Below are 8194 nucleotides of genomic sequence, written 5' to 3' on the forward strand. Positions count from 1 at the left end.
TTGAGAGGTAACTGAGCCTAACCAAACCACAGCTGATTGAGAGGTAACCGAGCCTAACCAAACCACAGCTCGAGAGATGTAGGAGTCCCTGAACTCTACTTACTTGAATACACTGGAGCTGAATATTTTGTATTCAATTCCATTTCACCGCAATATTGTCCATCAATGGTCATATGGAAACTCTATGACAATTGAATAAACACAAACTGCCCTGGTTACCTTCCATCTGACTGTGCAACCTTGGTTCGGTTGAATAGCATATGCCACAAGGTTACAGAACATTCAGATGGAAATGTATTGTATAGAACAGACATTATCTGTCATGTAGAAAAGGGAATCTTGTCAGCTGCTCTACATGTGACAATTCTATCTTCAACATTCCAAACGTTCACCTCATTAAATAGGCTCCCAAATGAATGAGGCAAGTGAATCACATGAGAACAGTAATATTCTTTATCTGCTCAGTTCTCTCTCTCTGCTCATGGAAACAGTGGGTCATACATTTTTTTTATTCCTGAACCCTGCTGTTCCTCTCTTGGCCACCAGGTGTCGCTACAACTCCAACCTGCGGCTGCCACTCATCCACCCACACCCCTACAGCCAGATCACAGTGGAGAGCGAGTTTGACACCCACTCTACGAACAGGAGTGGTGAGGAAGTACACACCACACACACACACACACACAAACATAGTCATTGTGGAACAGGAGGGTCTTTAATACTGGGCTCTGCAGTGCACAGCGGTCTAAGGTACTGCATGAAGTGCAAGAGGCATCACTACAGCCTTGTTCGATTCCAGGCTTGTATCACAACCGGTCGTGATTGGAGTCCCATAGGGCGGCCACAATTGGCCCCAGCGTCGTTGGGTTTGGCTGGGTAGGCTGTCATTGTAAATAAAGAATCTGTTCTTAACTGACTTGCCTAGTTAAATATAGTTTAATAAATTAAATACAAATATAACATCTCTTTCTCTCCCTCTCTCAGGACACCCGTGAATATGAGGTATCAATATGAGACTTTCTCAACTGGCAGAATCCCAAAATGAAGAGCTTCCACCACCAAAACCCACTCCCTACCCTTCTCCTCCTCAGCCCACCCAAAGAAAGTTATGTAAATACAGACTGACTATAGATCTGCCCCTTCCCCCCATGACCCTGTCCTCCAATCACAGAAAGAGGAAACAGCGAGAGGGAAGATGAGTAGAAAGGGAGTGGAGAGGAGAGGGGGAGAAATAGGAGGAGAGGGGAAAGGAGAGACAGGAGATACTGGGTGTTTTCAATATTCTTACTACCATTCTCTGAGCATGGTTGGAGATGAGTCCAAATCAAAGTATGCAAAATGGCGTGCATACTTTGCTTGTAAACATTTCGAAGCGTGCATCAATGCAAGCTTCAACTGAAATATTCCCGGATTGTTTGACATAATATGACGCAACCACATAAAAAACGCAACATTTCTTGAAATCAATGGCGCTGGTTTGAGCTGAAGCGAGAGAAAATGAACTCCGACTTTGGAATGAAAAGTTGTCCACCACATCATATGTTGCCTGACTACAATATTTATCTTGATCTTGTTCATTTTGGCATATTTAACTGCCTAGAATATCCACTGTAGTCGTGTACATAGACTGCAGGCTAACTGATGAAGAATTGGTTAGCTAACTTTAGCTAGCTAATATTATCCACAAAGAATTCGTAGCTAACGTTGGCCATCTACCCTTCATAACAACATTAGTTTTAGTTGTTGTTTTTTTTAACAACTAGCTAGATTAATATGATTCACATATAGCTAGCTGATAATTACAAGCTTGGGTTTGCTTTATGTAGGTCATGTTTTGTCTGTATTGGTCAAAGTTAATACAGTATACGGGAGTGCGCAGTGCTTCTCAAATGTACATTGTATGCATTCTCCACACTCTTGTACTCACAAGAATGTACTCAAGAGAACATCCTCGGAGAACGAACTCGGAGCATGAGAGTGTGGAGCATGGCAGCAGCATATTGAGAAACACCCACTGTGAACAGGGCTGCAGGCGTTGGGAGATAAAGAGACAAACACTATTTACTCATGTGTCTTCTATTAGCTATCAAATACAGGGACAGAGGGAGGGAGAGAGGGGAAGGAATAGGTGGGAGAGAGGGAGACAGAAGGAGGATGATGGGTGAGAGGTATAGAAGGGGTGGCAGAGAGAGGAGGGGATAGAACCAAAGGGAACTAAAGTATTGGTACATGAATGGGGTCATTGAGATGTAAAACGTAGGGTAAATTGGCACCTTAGAATCTGACAGAGGAAGTGAGTTTACTATCTCTTCCTGTCTGGGCACCATCTTCCTGCATTTCTAAGGCCTGTCTTAGAACCGTTTTGTAGTACTGGTTTTACCATAGTAACTGACCTTCCATGTGCAAGCTCAACCAACCAACCATAACAACACCAGAAGAGACCGGCACCAGATTATGTATTTATTTTGATGTAAATGTGATGTTTTATGCAGATTAATTCATGTACATTCTCATTTTGGAGAAAGAAAAATAAAATATGTACATGTTACTGATTTCCTGAAATTAATGGTCAAATAAAAAGTATAACAGAATCTTTCTAAAAAATTAAAAAATAACACGTCTTTGTCATCTGTTATTTCTTCGAGAGCTGGGGATGATCAGGTGACTCCCTGGCTGTGTCACACCTACAAGAGCTAGAAACGGTCACAACAGTCACTATGTCACTACGCATAACACGGAACAACTGTTTTACACTGGAACATGAAGAAAATAACATGTCTCTCCATTCTGACTAATTCAACAGTACATCCATACAGACCCACACATACTTCCTCACAGGTTCCCTTTCTGGAGCACTACCTTGAAGGTAAAACAACTTATTTTTCACCTATTGTGCAATCACTGTTCTCACACACACTCCAGTGGTGACATAGTTTCTGTTTCTGTTGAAACTGGTTCGCTTTCGTTCAGACCCGTCAGTTTGTCTTCCCCTGACCTCAAACAAACAGCCTCAAACAACAGTTGCTACTTCATGTTTCAATACTTATTGTTACTACCTGTTTTTGCAAATAGAAAGTTTACTGTTGCAAAAACAGTTATTTACTTAACAGCAAAGATTTGAAAACAAGTGGTGCTATCATTCTTAGGGTGTATGTTTGTGTGTGTAATTAACCAACAAAACAGCTGAATAGAGAGGGGGTCAGACTCAAAGAAAGCCCTATATTTTCAGTTCAGTTTGTTGTGTGCATGCGTAAAGGCAGGTGTGCTGAGCAGTGCAACCAAAAAGCAGTCACAAGATGCATACAAAAATAGTGCTATACCCTCAGAACTGGAGCAAGTATATGGTTATTTGTTCCTAAAGGTGCACTATGCAGAAATCGCTCTGTCATTTCCTGGTTGCTCAAATTCTAATAGGTCACCTAATTTCAGTTTGTGACCAAACAAGCAAGTAAAATATAGAGAATCATTGTACCATCTAAACAACTGTGATATATTTTTCGATAATCAAAATATTGTTTTTTTCAGCTGTTTGAAGGTGGCGTCACAACTGAAAGCAAAAGACACAAAACTCAAGAACAGGGAGCATAGAAATAGTGCACATAGAATACAGATCTACCGCTTCTTAGACATGCTTTAAATGAGAATGAAAGATATATAATAACTCGCTTTTCTATGTGAATTTGGTAGTGTCGCCCAAAAGTGACATATTGCAGCTTTAATTAAGGGTTAGTGTCAGGGAGATTTGTCATTCAAATTAAATTAAAGTCATCATGGAAGTTGCAATGATCGCACTGGCACACCCTAGTTGAATCAACATTGTTTCCACGTCATTGCAATGAAATTACATGAACCAACGTGGAATTGAAGTTGAATTGACATTGTGCCCAGTGGGGTGACTTGTACTCTCTAGCATGGAGATAAAAACAGAATAAGGCCTACTGGGTCAGAGAAATCAGTCCTGACAATGCTTCAACCTCTCCACTCTTTTCTAACTACTTCATTCTTCCTTCGTTCCCATCAACTCACTCTGTTCTGCACCAGGCTTCACACTCAAACTAGTTCACCACAGTTCAGCTTCCTCTTCCGTCTGTTAAGGTACAGAAACATTCTCTCTCTCTTTTTATGTTAACAGATTGTGTACTTTGTTTTCCTTTTCTTGCTTGTTTGTGTCTTTCAACGTCTTCCTTTTCTCACTCTGTCCCTCCACCTTCCTCTCTCTCCCTTTATCTCTGAGTAGGTTGGTCTATTCTGTATATCTGTGTTCTATTTCTGACTGTGATTACTGGAGTGACAGTGAAGGTTCTAGAATCACTGATAAGACCATATGAAGTTTTCATTTCATATTTACTGAGACAGGTACTGACTTGGTGAATAATAATATAGTTGTAACTCTGCTGCCTGCAACACAGAGCATGACCAGACAAGAGGTTAGTTTGAATCTTTGTTTGAACCTTTTGAATCTTAGTTTGAACCTTAGCTTTGATATTTGCATCATGATCCCACAAACAAAGTTTTCCATTTACGCCATGAAAAGATTTACCCCTGTGCAGGAATAGGCCTGGGTATGTTTGTAGTAAGATTTCTGTAGTAAAACAAAAAACATTTCCAGGCTGTTGCAGAGATTCAGTATGAGGAGGAAGTGGACATTTTTAAGAACCTGCCGACTAGTTCCTCTCAGATAAACACACGAGTGTTCTGCAGTGCTCCCAGAAGAGAGAGAGTTTTTATGAAGCTCAAAAGAGTAGTGTTTAAATATGAGATGTACAATTCCTGTCCTCTTGTTTCTCTCCCTCTATTCCAGAAAGTACCTCTCTACCTATACTTCACAGGGGTCAGTCTCACTGAAACTTAAAATCTGTTCTACAAAAAAACCTGGTCAAAATAGCAGCACACACAGTTGGCCTCCTGCCTATGACCAAGAGATCATGACCAAGCACAACCATCTCCATCAGTGATGCGTGTGTCAGCACGGAGGGTGTTAACAGGCTCCTTATCCTGGGTGGAATCTCCACCCTGACCCAGTTCCTGCGTTTCTGTCTACCCTGCCGGCAGCCATCCCAGGTGCGGGCGAACCTGTGACCGTGCTGGTCCGGGACGGGTGGAGGGTCAGTTCTGACATTCCCTGGTGTTTGTGGGAGGGGTGCCTCGTTCCGGGACCACCCTGATGAGGTATGACAGAGAAAAGGAGGAGGAAGAGTACTTATTTATTGTATTTACCAATGTACTGAACTTGTATTATTCTGACACTCAATATGGTTATATACTGTATGTATTTACCTCTGTACCCTGTCATTTTGATCTCCATCTTATTTCCCACACTGTGTAGGGCCATGCTGGACGCCCACCCTGCGGTGCGGTGTGGGGAGGAGACGAGGGTCGTGCCAGGATACTGGGCCTTAAGCTGGGCTGGGCTGCTGAGAAGGAGGGGTCAGCACCAAGGTCCTGGACCGAGCGGTCACTGCCTTCCTCCTTCAAATCATAGCAGGACACGGGGAGCCAGCACCTCTACTCTGCAATAAAGATCCCTTTACTTTGAAGAGCGCTAAGTACCTCGCTCACCTTTTTCCCAAGTAGGTCTGACTTACTTTACTATACCACACACACACCTCCATCTCAAGACACATATACTCTTAGAAAAGAAGGTGCAATCTAGAACCTAAAAGGGTTCTTCGGCTGTCCCAATAGGATAACCCTTTGATAGCCCTTCTTGGGTTCCAGGTAGAACCCTTTTGGTTCCAAGTAGAACCTTTTGGGGTTCCATGTCGAACCCTTTCCACAGAGGTCTACATGGAACCCAAAATGTTCTCCTGGAACCAAAAAAGGGTTTTACAGGGTTTTACCTGGAACGAAAAAGGATTTACAAAGGGTTCTCCTATTGGGACAGCCGAAGAACCCTTTTAGTGTACACTGACCCAAAAGCCTCTGTCACCACACATAATGGTGTGATCGAGTGTGGCTTTTCACATGCTGACCCATGTGAGCCATATAGACAGTAACTCATTCGTGAGTCACTAGGCAGCCTGGTTACCTCCTACAGAACAGAACACATCGTATGACTGATTACCAGAGGTCAAAGTCCTGACAGAACAGGAGATAACTTATCTACTTTTTCACTAACTCCGCTCCTCTCCAGGCCTGAAACCGGGGTTAGGGAGAATTATGAGTAGTGCGGTGGAAAGTTGTAAAGTACTTTCTCCTCAACTTTTCTTCTCTCTCCTCTATCCCGCCACACCCCTACGTCCTTCTCTCTCTCTTTCTACAGCTTAAGTTCCTGTTGATGCTGAGAGATGGCCGAGCGGCGGTGTACTCTATGATTTCGCGTCGCGTGACGATCGGTGGCTTTGACCTCTCCAGCTATAGGGACTGCCTGGCCAAGTGGAGCCGAGCCACACAGGCCATGCTGACCATGCACTCAGGTGTGTTGTGTGTCTGTTTAGGTGGGCGGAGAGTGGTGCCTGACGTGTGTGCGTGCATGCAGTGCATCTGTGCCTGCATGTGTGTGAGTGTGCGTCTTTGTGTGTGTGTTTAGGTGGAAAGTGATGACCAACCATGTGTGTGTGTGTGTGTGTGTGTGTGTGTGTTGTGTGTGTGTGTGTGTTGTGTGTGTGTGTGTGTGTGTGTGTGTGTGTGTGTGTGTGTGTGTGTGTGTGTGTGTGTGTGTGTGTGTGTGTGTGTGTGTGTGTGTGTGTGTGTAGGTGGGCAGTAAGAGGTGCCTGGCTGTGAGGTATGAGAGGCTGGTCCTCCACCCTCGTTCCACCTGCAGACAGTGCTAAAGTTCCTGGGTCTGCCGTGGCACGAGGGGGTTCTGCACCATGAAGAGGCTATTGGAAAACCTGGAGGAGTGTCACTGTCAAAGTGTGTATCAGTGAATATCAGAGAAGGTGACAAGGCCATGCTACATCACAAAGACTCAAAGGAGTCTTGCTGTTTTGGTGTGTGTTTATTAATGTGTTTTTGTGTCACAGAACGGAACGGTCCACAGACCAGGTGATGAGGCCAGTGAACTTAGACGCTCTGACTCGGTGGGTAGGTCACATGCCCCAGAGTAATGGCAGACATGGACGCTATCGCCCCCATGCTGGGGAGACTAGGCTACGCCCCAGAGCCCCCACCTAACTACGGACAGCCTGACCCACAGTTCCTCAACACACAAAAGGGTACGGACACAACACCCACACACACACACACACCACACACCACACACACACACACCCACACACACACACACACACACACACACACAACCACACACAACACACACACACACACACACACACACACACACACAACAGGTTTTTGCTGATGTAAACCTTATGTCCTCTCTCTGTAGCTTCTGAGGGGAGACTTTAAAACTCCTGTAGCAAGCCTACATCTGAACGGACGTCCCCTGGTGAGTCTCACAGAAAACCACCTATCCTCAATGTCTAGGCAACTGCTGATTGACTGTTTTTAGTATGGAACTGATAATTGTTGGTTCTGTCTACATCCTTCTTTAGATGTCATGAAAGGTTCACAGACAGAGAGGTGACAGGGTCAGCGCCTGGAACAACGGTCATCCCTGACCTTGACCCCTGATTATCCTCTCAGGGAAGACAACAGCATCAACCAAAACGGTGGTGGCGTAAGCACCAAGCACAGTCAGAGGGCATAACCATGCATGTGCTCTAGACCTCATTGATAGGAAGAAGTGATGTCCAATGGAGAAAGTATATATATATCGTTTTTTTACATTTTAATGTGTTTACTTACTTGAATAGGTTCTCCCACTGCCTCTTGTTTTTGGGGTCCTTACAAAACAAAATAATGGGCAATCTTCACTATATTTGTGTTGATATCAAAGTGCCGCCAGCAGCAATGTGGATGCATGGAGACAAGGGAAAAAATTGGCTATTTAGAATCCGAGAATGAATTACTTACACAATCGTCTCTAACATGTAGGCTCAGCTTTCCTGAAAATCCAATTACAAGTCAGAATGTTGAATAAACTTATTTTTAACATACTTTACCTGTTGTTCTCTGATTTTGTCCTTATGTAGGAGGTAATCTGAGACAAATAATCCACAAACGTTATTAGCCAGACTTTCAGTACGCTGGTCTGTATATGGTTGGTATTCTCCGGATAAAATGTTCAATACTGATGTAATTCGCAGGTTACAAACACTTGCCACATTATGGCTGAGCCTAACCAAACCAC

General features: G+C 43.8%; 1 pseudogene; it reads left to right on the top strand.

Moving 5' to 3' along the window:
- Nucleotides 1–416: 416 nt before the first annotated feature.
- Nucleotides 417–7625, top strand: LOC111960886 (protein-tyrosine sulfotransferase 1-like; annotated as a pseudogene).
- Nucleotides 7626–8194: the final 569 nt, after the last annotated feature.

This window comes from Salvelinus sp. IW2-2015, linkage group LG4q.1:29, assembly GCF_002910315.2.
Source record: "Salvelinus sp. IW2-2015 linkage group LG4q.1:29, ASM291031v2, whole genome shotgun sequence".
Lineage (NCBI taxonomy): Eukaryota > Metazoa > Chordata > Actinopteri > Salmoniformes > Salmonidae > Salvelinus > Salvelinus sp. IW2-2015.